The following is an 18,205-nucleotide window of genomic DNA, read 5'->3' on the forward strand; positions in this document are numbered from 1 at the left end:
TGAACTTCCCCTGAGCAAAAACAGCAGCTAAACAAAGGTTTTACTCACAGCGAACGCCTCACGGAGAGCATGCAGCTTCAGGCCGATATCAGTTACCCCTCTCTCTTTAAGATGGTCCCTAAGAAACAAAAGATTTACATGCTCAGTGTATTAAACATACATTACTCCTTTATACCATTAAACTGTGAAGAGAAGCGTACCAAGTAAAGGGCACCTCCATCTCCTCTTGGCTAAGGCTCTCCTCACTCTCCTGCAAGACACATTAGCAATAAATCATTAAAACTCACACAGTAAATGTTACAGCCTCCCATTCAGGGGAATAGCAGCATCTGTAGATACACATCAGGTCTGAAACACAGAATTACCTCAGAGTCGTACTGTTCCTCTGAATCACTGTGGGGAGAGTCAACCTGCTCCTGCTCCCAGGTGGAGGTGTTCACCTGACCATCTTTAGCCACATGCAGGAACGTGCAGGACACCTTTTTAAAGGTTTGCTGTTAAATTAAAAAATATATATAAAAAACACTGCAGACCCATATGTGTACAAAATTCCAAGAGTTACTATCTACAATAAAGACTTCATGACATTGCAATAAATTTACCACATAATCCTCAAGAGGCTCCATGATGGTTTCCACCCAGTTACAGGAAAGGAGCTCTGTAACCTTCCCATATTCAGCCTTAAGAGAACAATTTGAAGTGAACACAATTAGTCACTGCAACTAACAAAAGTTTTGTGACGCCACAACAGATAATCCCTCACCTGTATGACAGTGAAATGGTCCTCGATGGTGGTCTGATAAGGGAATCCCTGCAAATGACAATTAGCTGAAACTCAAGATCTACTTCTCAAAAGTGTTCATCTAATAATCATTAATATCAATTCTCTTCATCAGAGTAACAAAGATGGTGATTACCAGCTGGTCAAAGTAGCGCGTCTTGGTGGTTTTAAACCAGCAAAAACCACTCTCAGGACCCCTTATCATCCCGAAGAAGTATCCCTTAACATCCACTGCCTAGAAATAGAGAAACTAAACATTAGAACTTGTAAAGAAGGATGTGTGTGTGTTTGTATCTCAGCTGCAGCACTGTACAATACCCCAGACTGGGAGTTGGAGGAGTCTGCAGTGTTGTACTCAACATTACAGCAGGTGCTGTTCAGCTCACCAGCACTGAGGGGCTGTGAAAAGTAGAAGATGAGGATCATCAGTGTTTTTTATCATAGCAGTTTCACACTAACACTTTCAAACATTCTGTCACTTGGAAAATCCAGAGATCAGATTTAGTAAATAAATGACAGGTTTGGTTACCAGAACAACAGCTGAAGATGTGGAGTGAGTTTCTGTGGGTAGCTGCGGCAGGATTGGCTCAACAACCTTAAGACACAGACACACACACACACACACACTTAGACAAAAGCAGCCTACACGTTTCAAATGTAGTTAAAATATTTTACTGACACATACCTGGAGGACTGAGGGAGTATCTGACGATTCTCCCAGCAAATCCACAGCTTCTGCAATAAATTAGTTTCATGTAAGTTTAATTACAACTAATATTTTCTGTTAAATGTAAAACATTAAAATGGCCAAATTTATAAGGTAGTAGAGAGAGAGACCTTGTAAATTTTTCTCTCCTTTCTTTCTAATGCTTAAAAGTTAATAAACCTGTGAGTTAGTTAGCTAGTTAATTTGTGAAGAAACAGACTAATTGTAGCATTAGTAGCTTGTGTAAATTCACTGTACATGTGACTGATTAAACTCTCTAAATCCTCAAGTCCAGGCATCCTGATGAACTCCATCTCCCCATCAGGATCCACACGCTGCCGTCTACTCAGAGGGGCTTCTTGATTGCCATCCTCTTCGTCCCGCCTCCTCCTTATGCCCTGGCGTGGGACAGGAGTTATCATTGTGGCAGGAGCATAGTACATACCAGCCACAATGCTGTGGATGTCGATATTGAAATAAGGCTGGGGCAAAGGAACTGTTGAAGGCTGTGGACTCCCTGAAGGTGGTGGCCTCCTCAAAGGGGATGGGGTTTTATTTTAATAGCACTGTGTATGTTTTATACAGCAGGAAAGCCTCACTATCAAAACAAGAAGTATTTACACAAGTTATATTACTGTAATCTTCCTATAACAGTGCATTAAAAACTATTTTATTTACATTTACAGTATTTACATTTTAGCTGCATTTATAGGTGTTATACAGGGCTCTTCCAGTATCACGGCTTCACTGTTAGTCACACTGTGCACTTATTTCAATGCTTAAAAATATCTTCCCCCAAAAAATGCAGATTAAAATACATTTCTATTACAGTCTATTACTTTAGCACTTTCTTACTCCAGTGGTTCACATCCCCTTTGAGTCCAATTGTGTCTCCTCTCAAAAATTCGCCCTTTATCGTAAATTACACTACTCCTAACTATTTTATTCACGACAGCTAGAAACAAAACCTTGCTGAACAGAATTGAAACAAACAGCTTGATATTTTTGCCTAAGCTGCACTCTACATTGCCACACTAGCTCCATTTATTTGTACCGATTGGTTTTGTTCAGCTAGCTGCCTTTCCTCACAGCCCCTTTCTCTCTCCGCTTTAACAACTCGACAAACACGGACAATGAAAAATCCTTAAAATAATAAGTTACTTCATGTTATTGTAAGTATTTTAACTTATTCTATTCACTCCATCAAAAAAAAAAAACTATAAACACTGAAAAACAATTACTTAGCTACATGCTAACTAGCCGTCTAGCTAATCTTTGCTAATACTCCTCGGCTTGACTTAGTAAACTTTAACAAACGTTAAGTAAACATTGGGACTTTTATGAAAAGCTGATGTTAACATATCTGAAAACATCAACACTGTTTTCTTCTTCCCTGCTCGTTTCACTGGAGTCTGCCATTTTGTCCGCTAGCTTTAGCATACTGATCGTGTACGTAAAGCGATTAGCCGAATAAAGATTAGCCGAACAGAATTTCTCAAAACCATCTAATCATATAAAACGATATTCCTGATTGCGGTTTTTTGTAATAACGCGGTGTTTAAAAGACTTTATACTTAAGTGAAAAAGAGGAAACTCAGTAACTCACCGTTCCAGGGGTCGTACAGTCCGCTCCATCCGGGCTCGGGATCCACATCCGGGTGCTGAGGCTCGGCTCCTCCCCCGAAGTTCATCATCGCTGCGCTGTAGAGTCGGTGTAGGAGTCAAATCCAGTAGTGGAGTACAGAGAAATCCGAAACAGGGGTGTAGCAAAAATGCCAAAAGATAATCCAAATCTTGCGACCTTCAGAACAAGTATAAACCAACACTAACTAGTATAAACCAACACTAACTAGTATAAACCAATATAAACCAGCACTAACTAGTATAAACCAGTATAAACCAGCACTAACTAGTATAAACCAGTATAAACCAGCACTAACTAGTATAAACCAGCACTAACTAGTAACAAGAGTCAATAATGAATAAATAATAATAATAATCATAATAATAAGCTGAAATGTCCGGGAAGCCCAGGGAGTGAAGCATAGCTGAAGTTTAAGGCAGCATGTAGCTGTACAGTTAGAATTCAAGCTGTAGGACCAGTTTAAAGACGATACGACCTTAAAAAAAAAAAAAAACTCCTGTTTACGGCATCTACCGAAAACCTCCGAGAAAAACCGAACTGTACGGAAACCAGGAAGTGAAGTCCGTAAAAAATGCATTTACAAATTATATATTTTACATTTTATAATTTGCTCCTGCTGAACACACTCAGTGTCCTCAAGGTAGGATGATCTTTATCCTTTAATGCCACACTGTTTCTACAATAAATCATGTTAAAGTGACAGTGTTACAGTCTAATGTTATGTAGCACACAAGACACCTCATCTTGCCGTGAATTAGCCTAATGCTAGTTACCGTGCTAGCGAACCTGGCTACTGGTTTAAACTACACAATAAAATCATTAAGCTCGGTTTAAGAATTTATTTTATTTCCACAATGAAATATTTACCCCATTAGAAGTCCATTCTTAACAACCCCTTCTCCTGGTTTTAATAAAATAAATCGTGCTTAGCTTTGTGATTCAGCAGCTAGCGCGCTAACGGACTTTAGCCGATTTTTAGCGATTTCAATGACAGTGTAATATTTGGACTAATCATATCTACCGAGAGAACTTGTATATTTGTTGTAATTATTTAACACTTTATTGGTTATATTAATGTGAATATGATATTTCTCCTAATAATAGTTCACCTGTTAGTGAACATGCTGCTGCTTTAAATTACACACTAAAATCCTGAACCGAGTTGATGAGCTCGGGTAACGAGAATTTAGTTTATTTCCATAATATAATATTTACCCATTTAAAAGGTGACTTTTCACACCCCTGAGTACTGGTTTTACACTAAATCATGACTAGACTAGTGATTTAGTCAGGTCTAAAGGACTTAGTTACAGATGTATGTTATCTACCTAGAGAACTTCGCTAATCATTTCATTTACACAGTTAGCATCATGCTAGTTATCGTGCTAGCGAACTCGGCTACTGGTTTAAATGACACAATAAAATCCTTAAGCTTGGTCAAGAATTTATTTTATTTCCACAATGAAATATTGACCCTGTTAGTAGGTCACTTTTAACAACCCTGACTACTGGTTTTACACTAAATCATGATTAGCCTTGTGATCCGCTAGCTAGCGCGCTAGCGGACTTTAGCCGATTTTTACCGATTTAAATTACACTGTAATAGTTGGACTAATTATATCTACATGTCTATTTGTTGTAATTTGTACACATTTTATCGGTAAATATAATATAAATATAATGTTTAGCCTAATGTTAGTTAAGCTGCTAGTGAACTTGGCTGTTGTTTTACATTACACACTAAAATCCTGAACGAGTTGATGAGCTTGACCAACGAGAATTTCATTTATTTCCACAATATAATACTCATCCCCATTAAAAAGTGACTTTTAACAACCCTGACTACTGGTTTTATACTAAATCATACTTAGACTACTGATTAATCAGCTCTCGCGCTAAAGGGCATGGTTACAGATGTACACCGATCAGCCATAACATTATGACCACCGACAGGTGAAGTGAATAAGACTGATGATCTCCTCATCATGGCACCTGTTAGTGTGTGGGATATATTAGACAGCAGGTGAACATTTTGTCCTCATAGTTGATGTGTTAAAAGCAGGAAAAATGGGAAAGTGTAAGGATTTGAGCGAGTTTGACAAATGGTGATGGCTGCACGACTGGATCAGAGCATCTCCAAAACTGCAGCTCTTGTGGGATGTTCCCGGTCTGCAGTGGTCAGTATCTATCAAACGTGGTCCAAAGAAGGAACGGTGGTGAACCGGTGACAGGGTCATGGGCGGCCAAGGCTCACTGATGGACGTGGAGAGTGAAGGCTGGCCCATGTGGTCCGATCCACAAGACGAGCTACTGTTGCCCAAATTGCTGAAGAATTTAATGCTGGTTCTGATAGAAAGGTGTCCGAATACACAGTAAATCACGGTTTGTTACTTATGGGACTGCATAGTCAGGGCGCCCATGTTGACCCCTGTGCACCACTGAAAGCACCAACAATGGGCACGTGAGCATCAGAACTGGACCACGAAGCAATGGAAGAAGGTGACCTGGTCTGATAAATCAAGTTTTCTTTAACATGGCGTGGATGGACGGGTGTGTGTGCACATGGCACCAGGATGCACTATGGGAAGAGGGCAAGCTGGCGGAGGCAGTGTCATGCTTTGGGCAATGTTCTGCTGGGAAACCTTTTGGTCCTGCCATCCATATGGATGTTGCTTTGACATGAACCACCTACCTAAGCATTGTTGCAGGCCATCTACACCCTTTCATGGTAACGGTATTTCCTGATGTCTGTGGCCTCTTTCAGCAGGATGATGCACCGTGCCCCAAAGCAAAAATGGATCAGGAATGGTTTGATGACCACAACAATGAGAATGAGGTGTTGACTTGGCTTCCAAATTCCCCAGATCTCAATCCAATCGAGCATCTGTGGGATGTGCTGGACAAACAAGTCCAATCCATGGAGGCCCCACCTCGCAACTTCCAGGACTTAAAGGATCTGCTGCTAACATCTTGGTGCCAGATACCACAGCACACCTTCAGGGATCTAGTGGAGTCCATGCCTCGACAGGTCAGGGCTGTTTTGGCAGCAAAAAGGGGACCAACAGCATATTAGGCAGGTGGTCATAATGTTATGGCTGAGCGGTGTATGGTATCTACCTAGAGAACTTCACTAATGGTTTCATTTCCACAATATCATAGTGAGTATAAAGGTTTTAATAATTATACAGTATAATATTTTTTATAGATTTGGGTGGTGGACAGGGGCAGGAGGTTTTAGAGAGTTTAATCAGGTCACATGTACAGTGAATTTACACAATCTGACTGCTACAATTTTTCTGTTTCTTCACAAGTTAACTAATTATCAAACTCACTGCTTTATTAACTTTTATGCATTAATAGGAAAGTTTGATATTGTGTAATTGAAGAGTCATAATTCTGAGTCACAGAAAAATAATCTATTGCAGAGCCTGTGGATGTGCTGGAGGAATCAGCAGATACTCCCTCTGTCCTCCAGGTATGTGTCAGTTAAATAGTAATATTTTAACTTCATTTAAAACCTACAGGCCACTTTTTTCTAAGTGTGTGTGTGTGTTTGTGTGTGTGTTTGTGTGTGTGTCTGTGTGTGTGTGTGTTTGTGTGTGTTTGTGTGTGTTAAGGTCATTGCGCCAATCCAGCAGCTGCTGCCCACCGAACCACACGAAGAACCTTCAGCTGTCATTCTGGTAAGAAAATCCTTCATTTATTTCCTAAAGCCAATCAATGGATTTTACAAGGTTGTTTTTACTGTAAAGAATGTTAGTATAAATCTGATATGATAAGAAGCACTTATGATCTTCATGCTCTACATTTCACAGCCGCTCGATGCTGATGAGCCGGACAGTGCCTGCCGTGATGTTCAGTGTGTGTCTGTAGTCTCCTCCCTCTCCCAGGTATTCTACACTGCTGTAACTGAGATACAAACACACAAACATCCTTCTTTACAAGATCTAATGTTAAGTTTTGTTTCTCTATTTCTGGCCAGTGGACATAAGCAGAGACATCATTGGAATGATGAGGGGTCCAGAGAGTCGGCTCTGCTGGTTTGAAAGCGCAGAGACACACTGCTTGACTCGCGAGGTAATCACAGTCTTTATTACTCTGATGAAGAGAATGGACATTTTTCAACTGACATGATTTTTAGAAGAGCACTTTTGTGAAATGTGGTTGTAGATCTTGAGTTTCATCTAATTGTCTTTTACAGGGATTCCCTTATTATACCAGTGATAAGGAGAGTTTCACTGGCATTCAGGTAAGGGATTATTCATTGTGGCATCACAAAATGTTATGAACTGCAGTGACTAATTGTGTTTGTGTGTTTTAAGTTTGTTGAGCCGAACATCCAGCTGCTGCCCACAGAACAACCTCAAGACCCTTCACCTGTTTTTCTGTTTTTTTCTAAGTGACAGAATATTAGTATGAAACTGCTGTGATCAGAAGCACTCATGATCTTCCTGCTCTACTTTTCACAGCCGCTCGATGCTGGTGAGCTGATCAGCGCTTGGTGTAATATTCAGTTCCTCTCTGCACAGGCCTCCATCTCCCAGTTCAAGGTATTCTACAGTGCAGCAGCTGAGATACAAACACACAAACACCCGTCTTTACAAGTTGTAATGTTTAGTTTTGTTTCTCTATTTTCAGTCAGTGGAAATGAAAACATACTTCCTGGGGATGATAAGGGGCCCACAGAGCCGTCTTTGTTGGTTTAAATCCACCAAGACGAGCAGCTTGAATCACATGGTAATCACAGACTTAATTACTCTGAGGAAGAGAATTGACCTTGATGATTATTAGACGCTCACGTTTGTGAAATAGATCTTGAGTTTCAGCTTTTTGTCATTTGCAGGGATTCCCTTATGAGTCCTCCATAGAGGACTGTTTCACTGGCATACAGGTAAGGGATTATTCGTTGTGGCATCACAAAACTTTTGTTAATTGCAGTGACTAATTGTGTTCACTTTAATTTGTTCTCTTAAGGCTGAATCTGGGAGGGTTACAGAGTTCATCTCCTGTAACCGAATGGAGACATCATTCGTCGTGCCACATTATTTTGTGGTAAATTTATTGCACTGTCATGAAGTGTATCTTGTAGTTAGTAACTTTTAGAATTTTGTCAGTTGTGCTTTTATTTGTCTTCAGTGTGGATATTTTTTTTATTCAACAGCAAACCATTACAACGGTAACCTGCACTTTGCTGTATGTGGCTGAAGATGGACAGATGTTCACCTCCACTTGGGACTATGATCACAACGACTGTGAGGTAATTCAGACTTTCAGACCTGATGTGTATCTACATATGCTGCTATTCCCCTGATTCGGATACTGTAAAATTTACTGTGTGAGTTTTAATGATTTAATGATTTGGCTTGCAGGAGAGTGAGGAGCGCCTTAACCCAGAGGAGTTGGAGGTGCCCTTTATTTGGTACGATCCTCTTCACTCTTTAATGATGTAACAGTGTATTGTATGTTTAATATACACTAAACATTTACATCTCTTGTTTCTTAGCTGCCATCTTTCAGACAGAGGGGTGACTGAAATCGGCCTGAAGGTGCCCGCGCTTCGTGAGGCGTTTGCTGTGAGTAAAACCTTTATTCAGCTGCTGTTACTGCGCAGGTAAAGTCCACTCTGCTTTAACTTTTATATTGTGTGCTGTCTTATATTCAGACTCTGCTTGCCAGCATCCACAAGCAGAACTTCTTGTTCATGGCTGGAAAGAAGATCGTCATGCGACTGGCAGCAGCTAACAACCAGGTGACTTCAGAATGATGAAAGACTGTATCATTTTTGTGATGGAAATAATTTCAGTTTCTCAGCCATAGCCAAAGTGAGTTACAGAGATTTTTTCGTTTGCTTTAACAGGATGCAGTTGGTGTGCAGTTGGCCTACGAGGCCCTGATTCGATTCCTGAGGACGCCTTCCAATCAGGAATCGATTAAAGCAGAGCTCAGCTCCTGTGTAAGCTAATAAACGCCTGTGTGAAATGACAGATGTTTAAAGATAACAGATTTTGCTAATATAGAAAACAGGACTCCAATATGTAAAGCTAATTTATTTTTGTATCTTTTCTACTCTGTGCAGGACCACCACTACAACTTCCTGGATGTTTTTTTGAGCTGATTTTCTTCAGCTACTTTATAAATGGCTCAAAACCTCAGCCAGTAAGTGTCTTATCAGGAGATTTCTAAGTAATGTTTGAGTTTCAGAACATGGTCTATTTGATCTGGTTTTCTTTTTCCATATTTTTTAAACCTGATAAGACATGGCATTAATGAAGCTTGTCTTTCTTTCCAAAAGTTTAAGGGAGGTTTCTTGGAGCGCCTGCTTGCGCTCTTCAGCATGTGGGACGTGGACGTGTGGGAGCCTGCAGCAGAGCTGTACTTCACAGTGCTTATTGTAAGTGTTGAATATCTTCTGATGCCACGATCCACAAATTCTCAGGATTGTATCTTAAACTCAGTGACACTATGTTGGATGTGTGTGGAATTTGTCAATAGGATTACCTTACAGAGCTTGCTGAAGTACTCTTCACTCAGCCTCTGGAGCTCTACAGTGACCCAGCAGCCTTAGCCACCACAGTTCAGCGACTCCTCAAGCTGCACGTCCAGCTGATGATGGACATTTTGGAGGAGCTCTGAGCAATGTCTTTCCCCTTACCCACTTCATCTTTTCTTCCTCTGTTTCATTTCATCTTCTTTTCTCTCACTTCTTTTTCCTACATTGCTCAGGCTCCACACGTAAGTATGAAATCATTTTATTTCTATTTTTGATCAACTTAATATTTAAAAAATCTCTTTTCTTTCCTACAGGTTTGTACAGTGAACCCCAGGACCTGAAGAAGGGCTTAACCTTAGCATTTAAGATCCCTCATCCCTTAATAATCATCCCTTATTAATCTATCCCTCTGTTCCTATCCCACTCCCCCTATTCCCATCAATAGCCTATAGATTGTAAATACATGTATAGAATTGTTTAGAAATAAACTTATTTGTATACTTCTTATAGACTTTGCTTAAATAAATGTTTATATTTGTTCCTATTGCGGTCTCATTCTGATTATTTTTAGCCATCAGTATATGTATAAAAGTTTCCTTTAAACGCAACACAAACTGAATTTTTCACTCATATACAGATCATTTTTACAGAATTTCACAACCTTTAAATGGTTTACTAAAATGTGAAAAATAACAAATATATTATATATTTGTTATTATATTATATTCAGTGTTGGGGAAAGTTACTTTTAAAAGTAATGCGTTACAATATTGTGTTACTCCCTAAAAAAGTAACAAATTGCATTACTTAGTTATTTTTTATAAAAAGTAATGCGTTACGTTACTTTTGCGATACTTTTTCTTAAATTTGACCAGTAGACTCGTTCTCTTTTCATTTTATACACATAGAAACCTATATGTGTTACATTACAAAGTAAACTCACAGTCCAAGTTAATAAAGACATTAAAGAGTGCAATATAGTCTTCCTAAAGTCATTCTAAAATTAGATCAATCTGCAAATGTTTTCTTCAGGTCTGCCTCCATTTCTATATATGCCTTGTCCAAAAAGCTTGTAAAGGTTTTGCGATCGGAGAGCACGGCCCCTGTCCATTTCCCTGATTTTGCTGATGATATTACAAAATGTCGGCGCCTTCACAGTGAAGAGTGGCTGCATCTCCTCAACAATAAATGCAGCAACCAATTTATTGAGTTCAGTCAAACTAATTGTTTTACCTGGTGGTGAACTGAAATCTAGCTTTTGTTGTTCAGCAGTAGGCGGGGTATATTAATACTGACATACATGGTTTGTTTATGTAAACTAATGTTAAATAATATCATTTAAGGCGACCATAATGTAAAGCATTATTGATTGAGACATTTCCCATATGAGTAACATAGTTATTCTACCATAATTTAAATCATATCTAAGGCTGGGTTTGATTAGGAGTGGGATTATTAGATAGATGAATTCAGACCCTCGGTGTGAAACATCACCCCCTGGACACAGGTGGACACAGCGTCCCTCATTTATTCCAAGTGTAGGGTGGCTTGAGTTCAGACACCATTAGTCAGGTGTGACAGCATTAATCATACTGCAGAATTCCTCTTCACTAAACAGCTTACGAGACAGATACCCCCTGCTGAAGAAATCTGTTTGCTTCACTTTTGTTCAGTCAGAATTCTTCAAATCTGTATTTGGCATACATTTCTTAAACCTGTTGTATTTTGCTGACATTTTAGGTCAGAAATTAAATAACTTCATGCTCAAGGGCAGGGAATAAAAAATATGATAAGGATAATTTAAGACAAATAAAGGTACTTGTGCACCGGAAGATCCCAGACCCAGATAAATTATTTCCTCTTGAAATCCATCTGTTTTAGTCCAGTATTTTCCCAGACCACTGCAACTATTACTACATAATAAAACACCAGCTGCAAACAAGTGGAGTATATTTTACAGCACCTATCAGTAAAAGTTATTTTATAGTGGGTTGATTAGCCTCTCACTAATTTTGATCACTGTTCAAAATCATGTTTTTTTCTTGGGCTTATGACCCAGGGACAGGTTTGCAGAAAATTACATACTTGTTTAGCACATCTAGAAAGCAGCCATAATTTTTTCTAATACCTAAACCAGTATAAACCAGTACTAACCAGTATAAACCAGCACTAACTATAACTATAACTAACTTAAAATTTATCTATACCCTTTTGTCAGATGAAAAGGGCAGAAATATGAGGTGTGTCTGGGTTTATTTGATGTCCAGAGAATGTGCTTTACCTACTGTTTCAATTACATGGACTGTGTTCCGACGGACTCTTTATAACTTTAGACCACTTTCGATGTTTTCATTTCATCTTCAGTCTGTTTCTTTTATTTTATTTCAGAAAAAAGGTAAAAGAAGACACCTGAAGTCAGCTATTAGAAGTTGTCCTATTGCCAGGATTGACCAGTGCTCCGTTTTCTGACCCGTGTGTGTGTTACTCTCTCCTGTGGCGGACTTCGACAACTGCACATAGTCTGAACACAACAGGAGACAGCATTGCGATAAAAGACTTTGCTGGATTGAACTGATAAAACACTTCCTACTCTTTTCAGACATGGTGGAGGACAATGTAACAACCCCACAAGTGCACTTCAGAGCTGTTTTACATCCAGACTTCACTGGGGATGGCAATCAAGAATGCATGATTATATAGTGTCATGGCTGTGCAGACAAAAAATGTGGTTATAATGGAAGTCTATGGGGCAAAAACATCCACCAACAGTAAATTAGGGAGAAAAAATTTAATCTGATGCTGCAAAAAAAACTAAAAATGCATCAAAGCTAATGTTGTTACTAATCTTTGACATGTCCAAGACTGTGATAAAAAGTAAAAAAAATCTCCAGTCCACAATCACTTTATATATTGTTTTTTTCCCAAATCAGTGACATCATTTATGAACTTGGCAATTAAAGAGTTAAAATCCTGGATGTTTTTGAACATTTAGTAGTTTTGATCAGAACTGAGGCTGATTAACAGATTTATGCAAACAAAAGTTGAAAAAAAAAATCATCTGATATATTTTTACAGCAGTTTATTTTAGTGCATGTTTTCATCCCCAAACATAACATTAGGGTAGTGAATTTGAACTATTTCTATTTTTTGCAGATATATGCAGAATTCTACAGAGTTACTCGAGTTGATCTCAGGCAGATCTTTCTTAGTTACTTGGACTCACTTGCACCACGATTGATCAAGCTCTATAGATCAAGAAGTGGAGCCTTGGGAGGAGAAATTCAAATACTCCTAGACAGACTTGATGAACGGGTAACAACATCAGTTTACTTCAGATTGTGAGGTTTTAAAAAACATGACTGCATACTACAAATGTTAGCTGTAGTAAAAGCCATTTACTTTGTCCATGTTTTTCCTGCTTCCTATTTGTGTTTTAGACCACTGCTATCCTGACACACAGGAAATCTGCAGCACTTTGTGGCCTTCCCTTGTTTCTGAGAGAAAAGGAGGACAATCTACTGAGAACGTATCTGGTAATATTTTTTATCTTATCCGTCATGTCTAACATGGCTGGCCTGTGGAGACGTTTGTGAGAATGCTATCCTTTCTCAAATTGCATTTTAAGGGCATTCAGAATGTGCTACTGGGAGTGTATAGACTACAACCCAAACGACTCGCCTTAAAACAAAAATGTAAGTGTGTTAAATATTTTAATGATTAGTGAACATAAGAAACCAAAACGCTCTAAATTTTACAGCAGTTGACTGACAATTTGGGTCGTCAGTAAAGTGCTGTAATATCTTAATGTTGCATAAAATGACACATAACCCAGCACACTTGCTCATTTGACTGATGTAGGATACAACTAAGCTGAAAGATAAGGGTCTTACTCAACCAATGCTGCTTGGAAGTGTGCTGGAATTTGAACACAACCTTCTGATCAAGCCTTCTGTCACTGAGCCATTACAACCATGCCAGAGCAACACCATAACTAGTTTGCATTGATTCAGCTATTTCTCCCACTGAATTAATGGCACTTAAAGATTCCAGTGAAGCAGTGCAAGCTAGCTGTAGTGATGGCTTTGAGTCTCTGATAAGAAGGGTGTGTGTTCAAGTCCCAGCACAAAACATAACTTCCTTGATTGTACCCTTGAGCAAGACACTTCTTCTTTTTCTTATTTTTGTTCTGTATTGATTTTGACCCATAGTTTGTTGTCTCTGTAGGACACAGTCCAGAAGGAAACCTGCACTAAGGGACTCAAAGTAGATATCCTCAGTTTTGTTGAAGATGTGGCAATAACCAACCCAAACACAAGAAGTATAGCTGTGGTGCTGGAAGAGAAAATTGTGCTTGATGATGTTGATGACCTGCCAAATGCATTTGCTTTACTTTTTGGTATCATTTATGCACTTAACATTGAGTACCTGAAGAAGTATACCTTCGAGGTGACCCAGACATTATTTCTGCACCTTGGCTCTCAGTGTACTGCAAGAGTGCAGTCATTGAAGAATAAGCTTCTGAAGCTGGATGTTTAATCTTGGCTGCTGTTTATAAAAAAGTTAACAGTTATCTATGCACTTTCATAGTTTTGTTATTGGAGCTGAGTTTGTTGGACTTGTTTGTTGAACTGTTCAAGCTGCAGCTGTGAAGCCATAGCAAAGTCATTTTTGGTCTTTTTCCATTGTTTTACCCAAATATGATTTCTTAGAAATATACAGAATACTTGCTGACTCAAAAGGTTCAGACTGTAGTTTCATGGCCATAGCAGTGAATCCAGAAAAAGTCGTCGTTGAATATTTCTCAATATTTCATCTAGTTGTGTTTTGTATTCAGTGATTATTTGTTCTTTTTATTTGTTTTGGTCTCAAAATCTCTAATACTGCTTTTTTCACTCCTTGGACTCAGATTGTTTATGTACCATTGTTTAATTCAGGCTTACTCTTTTATAATTGGTGCAAAATTTTATATCGTTTTTTTATTCCTATTTGCAAACTTTCTTTCATGTTTGTATCGATTTATTACATTATAATTGATATTTTATTTAAGATAAATGATATTAATATTGAAAAGAGAGCTTTTTGTAAAATGTATATTCAGTACCATGAATAATGTCTGGATTTTTGGTTGTGGTCATTTGTTTCTGTTTACTGGAGAGTTATTGAGACTCAATGCCTTGGTTTTATTAAATGTTATTCAATAAATAATAGCATTTATTCAAATTGGATTGATTCATATTTTGTCTTGGAAAAGTCTCTAAATATCTGTTCACTCTTAAACTCTTCCAGTAATCAGTTCTGCTGTTTGTAACACCTCAGCTTATGGACAGACTGAGATGCAGACAGATACCATAAGCACAGACACAGCTCTTATTTTATATGCCACCATTTGCTCTTTAAAGACTTGTCTCATTTGTTTTAAAATGGATTTGAATGGGCTTGAACACACGTATGAAAACAAACAAAACGTTACACGTCTCATTATCAACTTCTTTGGAGCATTTATTAATAAACTTGAACAAGCATCGGCTCTGTACATCCGACATTAACACTATAAACGTTTTACATAGAGTGCATTGTATAACGTAATGACATCACACCCAAATGAACCGTAATACATTCAATAAAACAAGAGTAGTTCGGCTGATGCCGTAATCTAACGAGTAAGAGTGCAATACTTAACACCCACACTTGCTCTTAGCTTATTAAGTTACCTGAAAACAAAATAACAAATAAGGCTTCTCTTTCACATAAACGATGTAAACATAAACCTTTTACTCTTTTAAGTACCAAACATGTCTCGAGCAAACCTCTTTAACTTTAGCTTAGTGGCTGGCTTTGTCATAATGTCAGCAACCATTTGCTCTGTAGGTATTCCAAGATTACCTTGCCATCATTCACAGTTTCCTTTATAAAGTGCTACTTGATGTCAATGTGCTTGCACCTTTGCCTGTAAACTGGGTTTCTGGCTATTGCTATTGTACCTTGGTTGTCTTCATACACTTTTGTTTGTGCGTATTGGTATGTATCCATACCTTTGAGTAGCTGCTCTAAGTAGATACATTCCTGAATGGCTGATGATAAGGACATGTATTCTGCTTCGCAAGTAGATAATGCTACTGTTGGCTGTTTTCTGGTTTTCCATGAGATCAGAGTAGTAGAGTAGTAGAGGTCACAGTATTTATTTCCACAATGAAATATTGAAATTTGGAGATTTTAGAGACTCAATGGTGAGGGACAAAATAGTCTGTGGGATTCCTGATAATGGTCTCAGGGAAAGACTGTTATGTGAATCAGCTCTGACACTGGAGAAATCAGTCAATATGTGTAGACCTGCTGAAATAACTTGTGCACAAGCCAAGGAACTACATAGAGAAGATGCTGCAGTGCAGGCCATTAAAAAAGAGGAGCAAAACACATTTTGCAAAGCAAAAGCTGCAAAGAATGAAAACCCCAAAAAGTAAATGTTGAAGATGTGGAGGCAAAATCTGCAACAATAATGTCTCTCCTGCGATGTCTTGCAGACCAAGATGACCTGTTAGATCTCCTGAAAGGCTTATTGAAATTTGTTAAATATTTCAAGGACTGGGGCTATATTCATGTGTTTTACCTCTTTTCTCTCTCTTATGTTAGTCAGCATGACTATGGTGGCAGATTTGCGCTCCCAAACCATTCTCCAGAAATCAGCCACTGTCTCCGGTTTCGGACCTGCAAACAGACCTTTTTAAAGCTTTCCAGCAGAAAGTCATGACATTCAGTAAATTCATTCTGACATTCACTCTTCTGATCTGTATGCTGTGTAACGTGTGGGTGACTGCTTCTGTGTTAGAATCTTGAAAACTGATGAAACCCTCAGATGAAAGGTCACTTACACTAACTACTAGCTGTAGTTAACTTTAGGTCTACACATATTGACTGCTTTCTCCAGTGTCAGAGCTGCTTCACATAACAGTCTTTCCCTGAGACCATTATCAGGAATCCCACAGACTATTTTGTCCCTCACCATTGAGTCTCTAAAATCTCCAAATTCACAAGTCTTACTTAGTGTGTGCAGTTCCGCAAGGTACTGGTCAAAACTCACTCCTTGTGTCTGGTCAGCAGAGAAAAACTTCTCAAAAGTGACATTCTTACTTGGCACGAAGTATTATGGAACATGTGCCACACACAAGACCTGAAATAATTGTTTGGTCTAAAAACCACACACCTGGCAACACACAAACATCATCTGACATTCACTGAATTGAACTAGATGACTGTTCCTGAGAAAATTCAGCAACTTATTATTTCAATCAATTTACGCACTAGGCTTTCTCACAACAAATCAATCTCACTGTTGGATATGTAATCTAATGATGATGAGGTAGTTCTAGGTTTCGCCTTGTTTTATATAAGCTGTATCCGATACTGCCATCCTGTGGTGAGATTGAGAATTGACCTAATACAGGAGACTTACTATCAGGTACCACAGAGTATAGAAGTAATGCATTAAGTCTCTTTATATACTTTCACAAGAAGACCAGCCTGTAACCACTTAATGAAATAAAAATAATAAATGAATTAAATGACTTGAATGAAATTTGTTTTTATACTTGTACTTCTTGATATAATAAATAGCTTTTCTTTTCTTTTCTTTGTTAAACACTTCAGTTTCAGACATCTGAATCAGTGTTTATAAGTTAGGTCTGGTGATTAATTTCAGCTGGAGGATGTAGAAAGAAAACAAGGCCTGTCCCTGCACTTTCCTTCACTTAAAGCACTCTGAAATTTCCTTCAGGATGAATGTAAAAGTTTACAGAATTGCCATATTTGGCTGACGGTCTGTGTGCTCAGCTGTTTAAAGAGGCAGAAGGCCATCATACAGAGGTGGCAGCAGGAATAACACAGGCTACTGACTTAACACCTTACTACACACTGTGTCACTTTAAATTTCATTCATCTCAGGTTACTTTTAGAAGCATTACTGCACTTTAAAGTTTTGGACCCTGTGTTTTCTATAATGTATAATTTTCATTTTGAATGTACTTTTTTGTGATTTCAGTATTTATACCCTATACTCTTATACTTACACTCTACCCATGTGTGTACTTACCCCCACTGTTACCCATAGCCCCTCCCTGCATGCTTAGTCTCGTCAGCACTGTGAATGTCATACATGTGTCTTAGACCTTGAGTCCAAGAGAATTATTATTTCATCTCATCACACTGTATGTGGCTGTGATTATCTTGAAATACCGCATAGTTAAAGCTCTGTGAAGAGATTCTGGCACTTAGGTTTAAAACACTTAAATCCTCATTATTCCCATCCTACAGTTCTGTTATTTATTTTAAAGTAAATTGTTCTTCATAAGTATACCAGTAATTGTTAAGAAGTTTCTGTCAGTTCACATTTCACAATACAAATCAAATCCAGCTCCAAGAAGAGATTCAGGGTCTAAGGTGATCTGTTATAAAGAAGGTATCAGCTTTCATATAAGCATTTCTTTAATGTTAACTAATGCAGTAAATAAAGTAAGTTAACAGAGCCTTAATGTAAAGTGTTATCACAGTATGTTTATATGGTTTATTACTCACATAAATAATTGTAAT

Source organism: Hemibagrus wyckioides, unplaced genomic scaffold (assembly GCF_019097595.1).
Source record: "Hemibagrus wyckioides isolate EC202008001 unplaced genomic scaffold, SWU_Hwy_1.0 Contig17, whole genome shotgun sequence".
NCBI lineage: Eukaryota > Metazoa > Chordata > Actinopteri > Siluriformes > Bagridae > Hemibagrus > Hemibagrus wyckioides.